Source organism: Lampris incognitus, chromosome 7 (assembly GCF_029633865.1).
Source record: "Lampris incognitus isolate fLamInc1 chromosome 7, fLamInc1.hap2, whole genome shotgun sequence".
NCBI lineage: Eukaryota > Metazoa > Chordata > Actinopteri > Lampriformes > Lampridae > Lampris > Lampris incognitus.
The window spans coordinates 47,549,288-47,565,961 of NC_079217.1; the positions used below are offsets into that span (position 1 = coordinate 47,549,288).

Sequence of the window (16,674 nt, forward strand, 5' to 3'; positions counted from 1 at the left end):
CAAGCAGTGGGCAGTGAGTAAAGCAGGAAAAATTGCCAGGGACAAAATACACGATCTCCAAACCTGCTTGAAGAGCCTACCTTGTGGCAGGAGATATCATGTTCCCAACTTCAAGAACGATAGAGGGAGAGGCGGCTTCATCCCGTCTGCCATACCACTACTAAATAAGCACAGATACTTTGCCCCCACCCCGCAGCCACCTTTCTCTTGCCCCAGAATACCTGGACTTATTGCTCTAAACCTCCACCTTCACCGTCAACCACACCCACCCCGCCCAGGACTGTCTTTTTCTTATCCTAGCTTTGTTTTTAAACCCAACTTCTAGCTGATACCTGATCTTTTATATTTGTTTATCTAAGTTGTGTGTGTGTGTGTGTGTGTGTGTGTGTGTGTGTGTGTGTGTGTGTGTGTGTTGCTGTACACTCTAACCTGAACAAAACAAATTTCCCTTCTGGATAAATAAAGACATCTTATCTTGTGTTATCTTATCCTAGGATTTCTACTTAAACAGGGAAGAAAGTAGGTGTGCATCTGGTTTGTTTGTTCGTCTTTAGTGTAAAAAAGCTGGACTTTTTTTAGCTAGCTTCGTTTTTGAACAGATTTCTCATTTTTATTGGTGTACCTTTTTTATATGCATGTACAATAATCCAGGTAAGAAAGTCGAAGAAAGTTCAATCAGTTCATATGGACACGTTTATTGGCAGATACATTCATCACTCATCTAAGTGACCTCTTCAGTCTCAACAGACTGCAGGTATCCCACCCTTATAAACAATACAGTGGCATAACGACCCAAAACAATGATCAGCTTCATATGCAAATTGCCGTGACCATTAACTACTTACAATGGCCATGTGTACTATTCACAGAGGATTGGGGAATGTTTTCAATCATTGCGTTGTAAGATGGTGACAGATGTACTCTTAGTCCCCCCCTCCCCCGGTTCAGGGGTGGTCGTTCCCTCTTCAAGTAGGTGGCCTCTTTTACCAGTTCAAATCATCGTTCCTCCCTATCAAGGATGTGCACATCCTCATCCTTGAAAGAGTGGCCACTTGCCTGTAGATGGGTGTAGACCAGTGGCGATGCTAAGGTCTGTTGGGGCCCTAGGCAAAAATTCTCAGGAGGGGCCCCCAACCAGCGAGCTGGGTTAACTAACAGCAAAAAAAAAACGTGACACCGTTGCTAGCTAGCTGAAGAGTTATTAAGGTATCTCACCCATTATGGCTATGCTAAACAGCATTGCTATCTGCTTAATCAGTAGCTTTTCTGCTCCACTTACCACTGTCTTTCTCTTTTTCCTCTTTTTCCTCTTCTTCTTTTCTGTTCCCGAGGGATAACTTCATTTTCCTTCGTTGACATTTGGTGTGGACACGGAGTAACTTTCCCTTTCAAAGAGCGTAGGCAGTGCATGTGCAACGCGAATGACATGGGGCCCCTACAAGGGAGGTTTCCTACTGTGATTTCATGTCATTGCAAATCGTCCATTGGTTGTTTAAGGCCGAGGGGGTCACAGTCACTGCTTTGGAGTAAATTTTCGGGGGCTCGGGGTCCCCCTACTGCCTGGGGCTCCAAGCAGTTGCCTGGCTTGGCTGTTCAGATGCTTCGCGTCTGATGTAGACTGCGGAGTCCTGGTCTGACGTGTTAGCTCTTCTGTGTTGTGCCATCCTCTTGGCCAGATTCTGTTTGGTTTCCCCGGTGAACAAGTCACGGCAATCCTCCTGGCACTTACCAGCATACACTATATTGCTCTGTTTGTGCTGGGGGACCCCGATCCTTTTTTTTTTTTTTTTTGCTTTTTCCTCCCCAATTGTACTTTGCCAATTACCATATTGTAACGTGCATGGATAAGTAGACACGTTGGTCCTTGGCTAACGGGTCGGATCCTTTAGTCGACTGGTTAACGTTGTCGCTTGCGGAGTGGGAGATACGGGTTCGCGTCGCGGCTGTGGCGGTTCCCGGGCTGCCCCCCTAATTCGTTACATTGGTGTGGGATGGTGGGACCGTGAGGTCATTGGAAGCGCGTGCGCTCAGAGGCGTGATAAAGCTGATATGCTGAAGCGCGGGGACGCACTTCCCGAGGGAGGGGGGTAGTGTAACGTGCATGGATAAGTAGACACCTTGGTTAACGGGTCGGACCCTTTAGTCGACTAGTTAACGTTGTCGCTTGCGGAATGAGAGACACGGGTTCGCGTCCCGGCTGTGGCGGTTCCCGGGCTGCCCGTCTAATTCGCTATAATATTTTCCGAGCCGTCCCGATCTCTGCTCCACTCTCTCTACCGATCCAGGGAGCGCTGCAGACTACCACATGCCTCCTCCGATACATGTGGAGTCGCCAGCCACTTCTTTTCACCTGACAGTGAGAAGTTTCGCCAGGGGGACGTAGTACGTGGGAGGACCACGCTATTCCCCCCAGTCCCCCTCCCCAACAGACGCCCTGACTGACCAGCGGAGGTGCTAGCGCAGCGACCAGGACACATACCCACATCCGGGTTCCCACCCGCAGACAGCCAATTGTGTTTGTAGGGACGCCCGACCAAGCCGCGGGTAATGCGGGGATTCCAACCTGCGATCTCCGTGTTGGTAGGCAACGGAATAGACCACTACGCTACCCGGACGCCTGGGAGTACCCGATCTTTTGGGTGGACCAACTTCTGGCGCAGCGTGTTTTGGGGTTTGAAAGCCACTGAGACGCGGTGTTTGGAAAATACACGTCTAAACTTTTCCGACACTCCCGCCACATACGGAATCACCACTGGTTTACGCTTATATGAAGCTGTTGTCCTTCTCCTCTCACCGATTTGCTGGTGCACTGTTTGGGCGTCTTCCTGGCTTTGATATACGCCCAGTTAGGATAACCACACTTAACCAGGGCCTGTTTAATGTGGGATTTCTCCCCTTCTCAAGACGATGTGTCATTGGGGACGTTGTCAACTCGGTGGTACAGCGTCCTGATGACTCCTAGTTTGTGCTCCAGTGGATGATGAGAGTCAAATACTGATCAGTATGTGTTGGTTTACGGTGAAGGCTTTAGACTGTGCCAGTTATGAGTTATGAAACGTTTCTCTCTCAATAAACGTTGTGTCCAAATAAACTGATTCAACTTTCTTTGAATACATTTTTATACTACTTCTGAGAGGTATTTGGCTTCTATACAAGGCTGGATTACTGCCTACCCCCAGCGGCCCCTGGGCACTGAAGCTTACACCCGCCCCCCCCACACACACACGCACGCACACACCATGTCCACCCCACGCCCCAGCCATTAAACCCCACCTTAATTATTTTGATCTTCCAGTCAAGCCGTCATGTGAAATCTACCACAACATAATCATACCTATTGATGAAAGGGTGGGTGGCACGATGTACAGTGTTTAGCGCGGTCCCCTCACAGCAAGAAGGTGATGGGTTCGCGCCCGGGGTAGTCCAAACTTGGGGGCTTGTCCTCTGTGTGGAGTTTGCAATGTTCTCCCCGTGTCTGCGTGGGTTTCCTCCAGTTGCTCCGGTTTCCTCCCACAGTCCAAAGACATGTAGGTCAAGTGAATCGGCCATACTAAATTGTCCCTAGGTGTGAATGTGTGTGTGTGTGTGTGTGTGTGGGGGGGGGGGGGTTTCTATGTGATGGCCTGGCGGCCTGTCCAGGGTGTCTCCGCACCTGCCGCCCAGTGACTAGTGGGATAAGCTCCAGCATCCCCAGCTAGGCCATAGTCTCCAGCTCCAGGATAAGCGGTTTGGATAATGGATGGTCAAAGGCTGAATAACCAGTCCAGCTGAGCAGGTATGCTTATATACACTGCTCAAAAAAATAAAGGGAACACCTAAAAACACAATATAGACCTCGATGAATGAAATATTTCAGCTGAAAATCTTTATTTATTAGACAGAGGAATGTGTTTAGAGCAAAATAACCTAAGAATGATCAATGGAAATCAAAATCATTAGCCCATTAAGGTCTGGATTCAGAATTATACTCAAAATCAAAGTGGAAAATGAGAACATAGGCTGATCCAACTTCTGTGGAAATTCTTCAAGACGATTCAAAATGAGGCTCAGTAGTGTGTGTGGCCTCCACGTGCCTCTAAGCACTCCCTACAACGTCTGGGCATGCTCCTGATGAGACGACGGATGGTCTCCTGAGGGATCTCCTCCCAGACCTGGATCAGGGCGTCGGTCAACTCCTGGACAGTCTGTGGTGCGACATCGCGTTGGCGGATGGTACGAGACATGATGTCCCAGAGGTGCTCGATTGGATTCAGGTCTGGGGAACGTGCAGGCCAGTCCATAGCATCAATGCCCTCAACATACAGGAACTGCTGACACACTCTGGCCACATGAGGACGAGCATTGTCATGCATGAAGAGGAACCCAGGGCCCACTGCACCAGCATATGGTCTGACAATGGGTCTGAGGATCTCATCCCGGTACCTAATGGCAGTCATGGTACCTCTGGCTAGCACGTAGAGGTCTGTGCGGCCCTCCAAGGATATGCCCCCCCAGACCATCACTGACCCACCGCCAAACCGGTCATGCTGGAGGATGTTGCAGGCAGCAGAACGTTCTCCACAGCGTCTCCAGACTCTCTCACGTCTGTCACATGTGTTCAGTGTGAACCTGCTCTCATCTGTGAAGAGCACAGGGCGCCAATGGCGAAGCTGCCAACCAAGATGTTCTCTGGCAAAGGTCAATCGGGCTGCACGGTGTTGGGCTGTGAGCACAGGCCCCAATTGTGGACGTCGGGCCCTGATACCATCCTCATGCATTCTGTTTCTCACCGTTTGAGCAGAAACCTGCACATTAGTGGCCTGTTGAAGGTCGTTTTGTAGGGCTCCGGCAGTGCTCCTCCTGTTCCTCCTTACACAAAGGACCAGATAGCGGTCCTCCTGCGGCCCCCTCCACGTCTCCTGGTGTACTGGCCTGTCTCCTGGTACCTCCTCCATGCTCTGGACACTGTGCTGGGAGACACATCAAATCTTCTTGCCACAGCACGCATTGATGTGCCATCCTGGATGAGCTGCACTACCTGAGCAACTTCTGTAGGTTGCAGATACCGCCTCATGCCACCTCTAGTGGTGAGGGCACTAGCAAAATGAAAAACTAACCAAAGATCGGCCAGAAAAGATGAGGACAGGCAAATGGTCTGTGGCCACCACCTGCAAATCCATTCTTTTATAGGGGTTGTCTTGCAAATTGTCTAATTTCCACCTGGTGAAAATTAGACAATTTACCAACAGGTGAAATTGATTCACAAATCAGTGTTGCTTCCTAACTGGACAGGTTGATATCTCAAAAGTGTGATTGACTTGGAGCTACATTGCATTGCTTATGTGTTCCCTTTATTTTTTGAGCAGTGTAGTTCAATAAACCAAGTACTGCAATTTCACTCACAAATTACAAGACAAGGAAACAATGGATTAAATCGTCCCAAGGCAGTGTATGACTCTAGACTATGGCAATATTTGTGTTCATGGAAAACAACCCAAGCAGACAGCACACCAGTTCTTACTGATACATGATAATGTGACTGACTAGGAATAGGCTTACAACAATGACATCCTAAGGTAATCACACAGCACAGCTAAATGCAAGTTTCGAAATACTTAAAATAAATAAATATTTTAATATTCTTAATAAAGACTTAATACATTTAATTAACTTTATAAATACTTCCGGGTTAACGTTTCCGTTGCTGGCTAGATGAGGCTGTGCATTGCTGCGACCGATGGTAGATGCTTCCAGGCTATCGTTACTACTTGCTAGCTCGACATCATTCATCGTAATGCCCTCTTCTTCACTTTGTTTATCTTTTTTGGAAAAAAACATCAACAACTGCTTGTTAGCAGGACTTTTTTTTATTGTGCCAGCTTCTTTCACTTCCTTTTCTTTTCTTTACATTTCTTTCTTTTGCCCCCACTGGACTTTTGGTTAACGCCGTCCATTTTCTGCTGCTTGGCAATTTCCCCGCACACTTCTCACTGATACAACCTAGCTGATAGTTGGTCAGTTAAACATTATTTCCACTGTTTTTAATCTTGACTTGGCTTAAGAAAACTAATCTTGAATATGTGTAATGTAAGCCACCTCTCTCTATGCCCATCCATCTTGACCATTAGCCAATCTATACAGGGTATTGCCGCTTGCTCACCAGTCACCACTTGCCCAGCCATCTCACCAATTTAATAATCAATCATGAGAATTAATTTTCTTGGAAACTGTCATGGTCTGTGATCTGGGCTCTCCCATCCCCTGATTGGTGCTTTAATTCACCTGCGCCCGTGTTCCCTAATGACCCGGATTGCTCGGCTTCGCTCAACCTCCCCTGTCTCCGATTGGCTGGCCGCTTCCTGCGCACCCTGCGCCCAATCTCCCTGATTGGCCTCCCCTGGGTATATATGTCCCTTGTGTAGGCCGGGAGAGAAAAGGCTGGGTTTAGTACAGTTTTTAAATGCATATGGTTTTGCTGTGTCATAAGGGACTTGCTGATGTCTGAGGTTCGCATCTCGTCTGCCTTATGGAAAAAAAGAAAAAAAAACTAAGCAAGTTTGATTGGAATGTACATGGGCAAACGCGTGGCATAGCGAGTGTACGACCTATCCTGTACGGCATGTATGAGTGTTTTATTGGTTACATTACATTACAGTCATTTAGCCGCGCTTTTATCCAAAACGACTTACTATAAGTGCATTTAACATAGGAAATCAGGAGAACTACTAGTCATCAGAGGTCATAAGTGCATCTAAACAAGCATCTAAGAGCAAAACCAGTGCTAAAGTAAAAGTGCAAGAAAGATTTTTTTTTAATGATTGAATACAATAATTGCTAAGAACAAGTAACAGGGTAGTAGTTCTTAAAAAGGTGAGTTTTCAACCTGCGCCGAAAGATGGGCAGCGACGCTGCTGTCCTGACATCAGTGGGATAATGTCAAATGTCACGAAGGGTAAATCTTTATTGTGATTGGATGGGGGGCGGGAGTAGAGAGAACTTTAGGGAAGGAGAATGAGAATTCTGGAGAGTTCGTGAGTGAAGGTCTCAAGTCAAGTGGCATTCCACAGCTTTCAATCTCCTCAGCCTTATCCTGTATTCGACTTTAATTATATACTTGTTAGAGTCGACTCTTATACATTGATCAAACATGTAAATTGCAAGGTATGTTGAGGTAGATTATATTCAGTTTGAGGTTGTGTACATAAATTCTCACCGTTAGCTTCATTTGCGAGCTCAATCAGCTAGCTAGCTAATTCTAATATTAGCTCACTGTTAGCTAGCTTAGCTTGCTAGCTCGTTCAGCTAAAGTTAGCTGATTGCTCCCGATTAGCTTGGGTAGTTAGGCTAATCTAACCTTTACTTTAATGACTGCAGTTGTCATTCGAATTACGGTCTTTTACTGACAACATATAGGAGTCGACTCGGTTTTATAGCATATTTGAAAGACGTGTTTTATTTTCTGTACGACCACAGCGTTCTTTATGAGTGTCTTGCTAGTCAGATATGCTGGCAAGTTATCTTATCTGTAAATTAGCTGACCACAATGTCCATTACCGGTTGTCTTGCTAGTCAAATATGCTAGCAAGTTAGCTTTCCTGTATTGTTTATACTCTGCCTTGTTTCGGTGAGCCAGTAGCTCGTGGGACTGAGCCGTAGTATTCGGCAGTACATCAACCAGGTCACGTGCACCGCGCATTAAGTTTCATATACGGGAGTTCATCGTTGGATCTTTGTCATCGTTCCCGCTCTGTGCTGCATGGCGCGTACAGAGTTCTCCTGGCCTCGAACAGAGTTTCTCTGGCGTCATCGTTCCCGCTCTGTGCTAGGTGGGCGCGTACAGAGCTCTGCTGGCAGCACTACTTGTTCCACACGACCACCCGCGGACATTCGGTAAGTACAGTCTCATTCGGCTCTATTGAGTGAAGGGGCCCATTGTAAGTAGCTCGCGGGTCACCACGCACCCAAGCAACGACCAGGCCTGCAACGTTTATTTGTTTATGCCGGCTTTTGGGGTTATTTTATTTGTGTTATAAAGTGTGTGGGCCCACCACTATTGTTACATTTGTGATATTGAGCAACAGGTATTTTGTGTTTTGTTTTTAATTGGGGGTATATTATTGTACCGCAAAGGTATGTGCACTTGTTTTAAAGCACAAGGTGAATTACTCTGTTACGGTAGAGCCAATACATTCCTAGGGGTCCATTTAAAGCAGAGTATCTGCTATAGTACTGCTTACAGTCAAAGTAATTTGGCCCAATCTATTTAAAAGCTATTGAGCTATATAGCTAGCTTTATTTGAGGTATACTCAAAGCTACTGTCATATTGTCCACTAAATAGATATAGCAGTCTCTAGTATTTTACTAATTACATGATTCCATATTATCATATTGCACAACAAATATATAGATATATTATCAGTATCTAGAATTATACTAATTACATTTTCCCTATTATACTAATGTCCACTAAATATATATATATATAATATTTATTATCATAATCCTGGTCTCACTTTATACAAATTCTTTCCCACTCTATTCTATTTACATTTAGAATTATTTATATATAGGGCATGTTTTATGTGTTTTTCATGTTTCCTGTTTTATATTGGTATTAATGTGTGTCTCTCGTTTCAGATGTCTCTTCCTGTCACATTTCCCTCCTGTGTGATTACCGGTTCCGCCCTAGTGTGTTCCACCTGTGTGTCATTGTCTCCCCGATGTGTTGTATTTAAGCCATGTGTTTTCTCCCTCGTGTTGCCAGTTCGTCTTTACCCCCCGTGTGAGTTTTCCAGCATTATTTTCACTGACCTTTTTGCCTGATTAAACCATTTTGGAACTTTTACTACCTGTGTCAGTCTGCTTTGTGAGTCCTTCGTCATTGTGAGCCTGATGGTATGAATTGGCCACAATATAGACTCCGCAGACTCAGACCCTGTTCACACTGCTCTGCAAGCTCAAGGACGGCGGATTCATCACATTCATCAAATGACAGACCGACAGGAGGGTTTATTTGTCTGCATTTGGTGCCCAGATAAACGTTTTAGTCGACCAGATGCAAAAGATGCACACAGTTCCTGCTTCCAGTGATATAGCTGTTGGCTCCAGGGTTGGAGTGAGTCCAGATCCTGCTCTTTCTGTGCCGCCACCTGTTGCTGCACCACCCGTGGCCGCTACCATCCACTTGTCCAAACCAGAGTGATTCTCTGGACACTCCGGAGAATGCAGATCCTTTTTGACACAATGTGAGTTACATTTCGAATCCCAAGCCCCTTAATTCCACTCTGAAAGAGCCAAAATTGCTTACATCATCTCATGGGCAGAGCGGAGGCCTGGACCACAGCGGAGTGGAGCCGGGTTTATGTGGTTTGTAACTCACTAGCTCTGTTTATATTAAGACTCTTACCCAGATATTTCAGGCTATATCGCCAGGTTGAGAGGCTGCCAGGTCCCTCGTCGCCTTAAGGCATGGAAAGCGACGTGTTACAGACTATGCTAGTTTTGCACCCTGGCAGCCGAAAGCGGTTGGAATCAATCTGCTCTCTGATGCTTTCCTTAACTTAAGTCCTGAAGGATCATCTGGCTCCCCTGCACATACCTGCTGCGGTCGATGCCCTCATTGCCGTTGCTACTAAGATCGACAAAATATTGTCTGGGCGAGACAAGGCGAGGTATCGGGTCAAAACCAGTGCATTTCCACTTCAGCAGCTTTCCCAGAGTCATTCACTGTCCTCCTGGCTGCGTTCCTCCGAGACCCAGGTTTCTGAGCCTCCTTCGGTTAAGGAGGAGCTGATGCAGATCGGGAGAACCAGGCTGTTGGCTGAGGAGCAACAGCGGCGGATATATGAGGGACGCTGCTTGTATTGTGCTCAAATGGGACACTTTCTACTCAGGAGAGGAGGCCCACAAGAGAGTCAGAACAAGACAGTGAGTCGAACCTCCCTACCTCCCAAGTTTTTTTGCTCACTCCCGTCAGTGTCTCATGTCTCCCTCTCTCACACTTATAGTCAGCCAGTCCTGGTGGATTCCGGCGCTGACGCCAACTTTATGGACATTGAACTCGCCCAATGATTGAATCTGTCTTCTCAGTCTCTATCTGATCCTATTGCAGGATCACCCATGTAACACCTCCCATTCGTCTCGCCTTTGATGATGCTCACACTGAACTGCTTAGTTTTCACCTCTATCAAGCTCCCCATCATCCTCTGATTTTGGGGCAGCCCTGGCTGGTCTTTCACAAGCCTCCCATTAATTGGTCTACATATAAAATTATTGAATGGGGAGGTGATTGTTCTCATCGCTGCTTCCTGAAGTAAGAAACTGCTCCTGTGAGAATTCCTGAGAAAGACATTGTCTTACTCAGCCACTCTTCAGCTCCACCTCCTGTTGGGAGTAAATATCAAGAGACGATTTCACTGATCTTTCCAGCGTTCCCTCATGCCACTGGGATTCAAAGGAGGTCTTTAACAAGTCTAAGGCAAGTCTCTATCTCCACGTGGACCTTATGACTGCGCCATAGATCTTTTATGTAGATAGGAGCACTGGGGACCAACTCCATTTTGTCTTGCCATGCCTCAGTCAGGGGCACAGACAGGAGTACTAACCCTAACATGCATGTCTTTTTGATGGTGGTGGAAACCGGAGCACCCAGAGAAAACCCACCGCAGACACAGGGAGAACATTCAAACTCCACACAGAGGACGACCTGGGATGACCCCCAAGGTTGGACAACCCCAGGGATCGAGCCCAGGACCTTCTTGATGTAAGGCGACAGTGCTAACCACTGCACCACTCTGCCGCCCAATTATGTTAGGAGGAGCAATCGGAGATCACAAAAGCCAGCCTAAAGCTAGGGTAGCTGCAAATCAAATCACTCAGATACGGGATGAGACAGGCTCCGTTGTATCTGACCCAAGCATGATAAACAAATTTTTTGAAACCTTTTATTCCCGGTTATACACCTCGAAATCCCCAGATGATGATGCCCAGCTGAATGTTCTCATTCATCCAGGTCATGGTTATCCAAAGGATTTGAATCAAGTGCAACTGGACTTGGTATATATCTGTGAAGACGTTTCGCCTCTCATCCAAGAGGCTTCCTCAGTTCGTGCCTTTCTGACTAGACCAAGCTAGTCTGACTGGCTGGTGATGAGACTCAGAATTTATCCTCTAGGAGTCGTTGTCAGAGCTATTAATATGCGTGGCTCTTTCTGTCCCGATGTTTAACAACACCTGTTGCTAACAGAGCCATAGATATGAGTGGCTCTTCTGTGTATCGATGTTATGGCCGCGCCCGTCGTTATCGGAGCTATTGATCGATCGTAGTTATCGTTCTGATTTCTTCAGATACCTTCAGCTATGAAATTTCGGTAAAAGTCACCCCCCCTTGTCTCAAATCCCCACTCCTGGTGGCAGAGACTTATTCCCCAAGGTGAGAATCTTATCCAAGGGCTATGTCTCATATTTCTGCGACCTTTTATCCCCAGTGGACGGGTTGGTCATTAATAAGATTAGAGTTTGTTGAGAAAAAGAACTGCAGACCACTTTTTCATATGCTTTCTGGAAGCTGTCATCTCCTCCGCTAGTTGTGCTAGGCTCAGTCTCTTACAGTTCAAAGTATACTGCTCAAAAAAATAAAGGGAACACCTAAAAACACAATATAGACCTCGATGAATGAAATATTTCAGCTGAAAATCTTTATTTATTAGACAGAGGAATGTGTTTAGAGCAAAATAACCTAAGAATGATCAATGGAAATCAAAATCATTAGCCCATTAAGGTCTGGATTCAGAATCATACTCAAAATCAAAGTGGAAAATGAGAACATAGGCTGATCCAACTTCTGTGGAAATTCTTCAAGACGATTCAAAATGAGGCTCAGTAGTGTGTGTGGCCTCCACGTGCCTGTATGCACTCCCTACAACGTCTGGGCATGCTCCTGATGAGACGACGGATGGTCTCCTGAGGGATCTCCTCCCAGACCTGGATCAGGGCATCGGTCAACTCCTGGACAGTCTGTGGTGCGACATCGCGTTGGCGGATGGTACGAGACATGATGTCCCAAAGGTGCTCGATTGGATTCAGGTCTGGGGAACGTGCAGGCCAGTCCATAGCATCAATGCCCTCGACATACAGGAACTGCTGACACACTCTGGCCACATGAGGACGAGCATTGTCATGCATGAGCAGGAACCCAGGGCCCACTGCACCAGCATATGGTCTGACAATGGGTCTGAGGATCTCATCCCGGTACCTAATGGCAGTCATGGTACCTCTGGCTAGCACGTAGAGGTCTGTGCGGTCCTCCAAGGATATGCCTCCCCAGACCATCACTGACCCACCGCCAAACCGGTCATGCTGGAGGATGTTGCAGGCAGCAGAACGTTCTCCACAGCGTCTCCAGACTCTCTCACGTCTGTCACGTGTTCAGTGTGAACCTGCTCTCATCTGTGAAGAGCACAGGGCGCCAATGGCGAATCTGCCAACCAAGATGTTCTCTGGCAAAGGTCAATCGGGCTGCACGGTGTTGGGCTGTGAGCACAGGCCCCAATTGTGGACGTCGGGCCCTCATACCATCCTCATGCATTCTGTTTGAGCAGAAACCTGCACATTAGTGGCCTGTTGAAGGTCGTTTTGTAGGGCTCCGGTAGTGCTCCTCCTGTTCCTCCTTGCACAAAGGACCAGATAGCGGTCCTGCTGCGGGGTTGTTGTCCTCCTGCGGCCCCCTCCACGTCTCCTGGTGTACTGGCCTGTCTCCTGGTACCTCCTCCATGCTCTGGACACTGTGCTGGGAGACACATCAAATCTTCTTGCCACAGCACGCATTGATGTGCCATCCTGGATGAGCTGCACTACCTGAGCAACTTCTGTAGGTTGCTGATACCGCCTCATGCCACCTCTAGTGGTGCGGGCACTAGCAAAATAAAAAACTAACCAAAGATCGGCCAGAAAAGATGAGGACAGGCAAATGGTCTGTGGCCACCACCTGCAAATCCATTCCTGTTATAGGGGTTGTCTTGCAAATTGTCTAATTTCCACCAGGTGGAAATTAGACAATTTACCAAAAGGTGAAATTGATTCACAAATCAGTGTTGCTTCCTAACTGGACAGGTTGATATCTCAAAAGTGTGATTGACTTGGAGCTACATTGCATTGCTTATGTGTCCCCTTTATTTTTTTTGAGCAGTGTAGTTCATAGACTCCATTATAGCAAAGCTAAGCTCGCCAAACTTTACCCAAGAAAAGTGGGTGAAAATTGTGAAATGTTCCCTAGCCCCTTGCGATTTGACTCATTATATTTGTTGGGTCGACACGTGGCTTATGTGCCACACTTTTTTCTTCTCTGGAATGAAATGCTTACAGAGCGGCCAGTTCTTTTTAATGAACTGGCCGCTCATTCACAAAGAAACAACAGTACTTTGTATATCCAATACTTTTAGATAAACACAGATGTTCAAGTCGTAATTGTTGTACTTTTTGTGTTTCAACAACAGTTCCATGTTATTGTAGGCTTCTTTCATGTGTACTGTATAACCAATGGGTACTGAAGGGTGGACATTGCCATTGTGTAACAGGACAGCTTTCGGGCTTAACTTTGACAAATCTATAAAACGACGCCTTTGTTGTGGGCCATGCATACAACCCAAAGTCATGAACAATCCATCAATGTCAGTGCAGAAACGAGGTTGTCAACCTGTGTAAAAAAGTTTATCAAAGGTTCTTGATGGTTTCGAAAATGAAATTGTTGTACCTGGTGACAGCAAACCCAATCCTTGCAATCTTGAACCAAGTAGTTCTGCTTTAGTTTTTGACAAATCTAAATTCATGACCAGGTCATTTAATTCTGGTTGTGTTATCAGATAAGGATAACTGGGCATAAAGGGTTCAACATCTGCATCAGTGTTGTTTAACACATCTAGTTCATGCGTTGTGGCATCTTCATCTGCCTCATCTAGGCTCCATGTCTCTGGTGGCTTTGGTACTGGCATGTGGCACTGGTCTCATGGCTGAAGGCAGATTGGGTTATTCAATGAATTTCTTTTTTTTTAAAGATTTTCTTTTGACATTTTCCACCTTTATTTGATAGTGATAGTTGAGAGAGACAGGAGAGGCAGGGAAGAGAGCAGAGATGACATGCAGCAATGGGCCCGTGCCGGAATCGAACCTGAGCCACTGCGTTAAGGACTCAGCCTTATATATGGTATGCGCTGTACCAGGCGAGCCACTGGGATGCCCCAGATTTCTTATTTTCAATAGAGAAGCTAGACACATTGGTTAAACAGAAGAAACAGTCCATCACGTGATCCTTCTGTTCTTGCCATATCATTGGGGCTGCAAATGATATTGACTTCGGAGTACCTGTGAGCCAAGCTCTCAGGTTGACTTCACGTGTTGCACAACAAATGTGAGGAGCCCAGGGTTTCTCTTGGTCACCAATTTTACATCCGAAGTAAAGCTCATAGGCTTTCTTAATAAGTGCAGTCATGGTACGTCTTTGAGCCTTAAGCGTATACTCACCACAGACGTAACAGAATCTATCACAGCTGTTGCAGCATTGACGAGACATTCCTGCTGTATTAAATCTTCCTGAAGACAATAAATACTATTGGTAAGTATACTCACTATGCTATGGTCTGAAGAACATGTGTCCAAACAGCATCTGTCAATGTAAGCAACTTTTATAGCCTGTCTGCCAGCATCTAACCTGACTAACCATGCCCAGGCATGCCTAAGACAACATTTGCATAGCACCTACACTGCGTGCATGCCCAGGTATGCTTTGACTGACCAAAAACAGCTTGCTTTGTGGGCAACAGGCTAGTAGACTTAAAATATGACGGGACATCACACAAATTGGTTATATACAAAATGGTATGTGACAGGAAAGTTTTAATGTGATTTTTGTGATCAGCAGCCCAAATCTATAAAATACACCCAAAAGTGTTCAGGAAGCAAATTCGTTGTTTTTCTCACGTAAGAACCCTGCTCAGGCAAATGTAAATGAATACAAACGATACAGAGCATTAGCAAGAAAGACCATTAAGGATTAAAAAGAAAAAACAGAAATGTTGGAGGACATTTTGTGGGACACTATATCCAGCTAGCCCATTCAGCTAGATGTGGTCCAGAATCCATTAAATGTCTGAAAAAGTTGTCAACACATGGATACCAGCTCTGAATGATGAATGTACTGAGGCTGTAAAGAAAAAGCAGACACTGTGAGAATTTTCAGGATGTTCATAATTCAAAGTCACTAGGAGATGAGGGCTTCAGGATAAGGGAAGAAGCCTTGAAAGAACAAAAATGGAAATTAAACTATGTATGTCAGGGAAACAGCTCATCATCTTCTTCTACTGCTTCTGACTGCTCCCGTTAGAGGTCGCCACAGAGGATCATCCGTTTCCATCTCTTTTTGTTCTCTGCATCTTCCGCTGTCATGCCAACCACATGCATGTCCCTGCTCACCATATCAATTAAACTCTTCTTAGGCCCTCTTAGGCTTCTTTCCTAGAAGCTCATTCTTCATTATCCTTCTCCCAAAATACCCAGCATCTATCCTCCACACATGTCCAAACCATGTCAATCTCACTTCTCTTTCTTTGTCATCTAGATCAACTGCCTTTCCACTCTTCATCCTCTTCATAGCCGCCCTCTTCGCACTCTGTAAACTAAATTCCTTTTCTGCTAGTCCCGTCGTCCTCTGTAGCTTTTATCAATCGTTTACTGAGGGTCTTCTAAGTTATTCTTTTATCTGCTGGTTTCACAGCCACATGGTAAAACACAGAAACAGCCTGAACAGCATTGTTAAAATCTGGTAAAAACAAAGAGATCTGAATTCTTTTGCAACCAACAAATCCCACAGAAAGAAGCAAGTTTTTCTTTTTTTATCTTTTTTTATTTTGAGACACTTTATTGATCCCCATAGGGAAATTATGCTCTGCATTTTTAACCCATCCTAGCTGTGTGGCTAGGAGCAGTGGGCAGCCACCGTGCAGCATCCAGGGACCAACTCCCGTTCGTCTTGCCATGCCTCAGTCAAGGGCACAGACAGGAGTACTAACCCTAACATGCACATCTTTTTGATGGTTTTGGGTTCTTCTGGACATGTTCTAGCAAGTGAATTTTCTCTATTGCCATCAGGGCGTCATTATGTTTTACCTGCTTGTAAAACTAGCTGTTATTCTAAATCATTCATACCTGTTGCAACATGATTATTAAATGATCCATAGTGTTTTTTAACAGATTGTTTTATTGTCTTTATCAAGTTTATTTTATTGTGTTTCTTATTGTGTAATTTCATAGATTTTATAGATTGTATTCCACATTTATCTCCCTGGGGTATTATTTATGGTTTGTGTTATTTGTTTGTTCGCATGTTATTGTGTTTTGTGTTCACAAGCTTCTCCAAACAAATTGCTCCTAGTGGGGTTAATGAAGTTGTTTGTATTGTATTGTATTATCTCCAAACCAACCATCCTAAACTGTTCCTCTAACATACTCATTCTTAATCCTGTTCATCTTTGCCACCACCAACGAAAATCTTAGCATCTTCAATTCTGCCTTCTCCTGTTCTGCCTCCTGCCCTTTTGTCAGTGCAACAATCTCCAATCCATACAACATAACTGGGTCTCACTACCATCTTGAAAACGTTCCCTTTAACTCTTGCTGGTACCCTTCTGTCGCAAATCACTCCT

At 45.6% G+C, this 16,674-nt stretch overlaps 1 protein-coding gene across 1 annotated transcript in view; it reads left to right on the forward strand.

The window, feature by feature from the left end:
• LOC130115973 (gastrula zinc finger protein XlCGF57.1-like) overlaps window positions 1-16,674 on the forward strand; it is a 53,380-nt gene that overhangs the window by 15,768 nt on the left and 20,938 nt on the right. The window lies entirely within an intron of this gene.